The following is a 1,474-nucleotide window of genomic DNA, read 5'->3' as shown; positions in this document are numbered from 1 at the left end:
TTACCTCATGGGGGTAATCTAGATGGAATGACGAAAATATCTTTGAATCTCTCTTTTTATTTTATTTTTTAAAAAGGCTTGTTTAACTAATGAAGTACTCGTTAGTTTCAGAAATCTTTCTAGGGATAAGGATGTAATTTACGCAATTCTCTTGGTTCTTTTTCTTTTTCTTTCTTGTATACGATGTTTGACCAAAAAAACATAGATCTTGGTTAAACTAATCAAATTTATATAAATAAGGGTTAATCTTAGCTAACAATAATATCTTCAAGATGGATTTCTCAAAAATGCAACAGATATTATGTAGGTGTATTTGAATAATGGCGGCAATGTGCAATAAATATTCCAGGAATCAAAGGCAATAATGTAGCATTCAATATTAATGAATAACAATAAATGTCATTTAAGTAAATAGACTAAATGGGTCACCCAAGAAATGATGGAATCAGTGCATGTTCTTTCTGATAATGATGAATGATGGACAATCCTTTGAATATTTGTGTTATTCTCGGATCAAGTGAAAAAAATGTAGACAAGAATCTTAAAGAAAAAGTGATATTTGTTTTTACTAGCAATGAGATCTGATTCACTTTTTCGAGTCAAAGTATATTTTTGCGAAATGAATATCGCATGTCCCCTATAATTGTGTCTCTTTTTATTTATAGGAAACATATTCCTAAAAAAATACCCTAACAGTAGAAGTGCAGAGAATATCCACTAAAATATTCTCTTTAATGTCCTATCTTGAAACTAGTAGTTACAACTCTGTCAAAAGTACTCGACCTCGGCCTTAGTCCTTGTTGATTCCTCGACTTCAGCCCTTAAAAACTCTTTGATCCAAGACTTCGCCGTTTCTTAGATCTTTTCGACGAATGTCGACCTAGGAACACTTCCCCAATATTATCTTGGTTTTTTTTTTTATTTCAAACCACCCAACCAGGTTGTGTTCCTGATTCAATGGGGGGTTTGGCAGGACCCCTACCTTGTTTATTGATAAGGAGGGGGACATATAACCAAAACTTCCGGAGGACACCAAAAGGACCCATACATTATAATTGCAGAATTGCATACGACAATACTATAACTAATAACAGGTCGGGGGAGGAGAGGATTGTCTTCACAGATTTGGCCTCCCCTCGAGAGTTGTTTAGGGAGGATCATAATGCCATCCTGAGTGTTTGCCCTTTTTGAATCTGAAGGAGGCCAAATGTAATTTATTCATTCGTAGGGGCCTTCTTGAATTCTATGGTAATTCCTCCTCTGTGAGAAAGATTCTCTCATTGTCCAATGTTATTGCTAGTTTTGCAAGAGAGTCGGCTACCGTATTAGCTTCCTTATAACTGTGTTTTGTGTTGAAGCGTCTTTCAAGCATCTTCTTTTAATTTTCACCTCCTCCACAACTCTTCAAAGCTTCCATGGTGGTTTAACCATTCCTTGGATCATCTTCACGACCACCTGTGAATCCATCTCTATC

Source organism: Nicotiana sylvestris, chromosome 1 (genome assembly GCF_000393655.2).
Source record: "Nicotiana sylvestris chromosome 1, ASM39365v2, whole genome shotgun sequence".
In the NCBI taxonomy this organism is placed as follows: domain Eukaryota; kingdom Viridiplantae; phylum Streptophyta; class Magnoliopsida; order Solanales; family Solanaceae; genus Nicotiana; species Nicotiana sylvestris.
The sequence above is the reverse complement of the archived record's forward strand: the minus strand, read 5'-3'. Positions refer to the sequence as shown.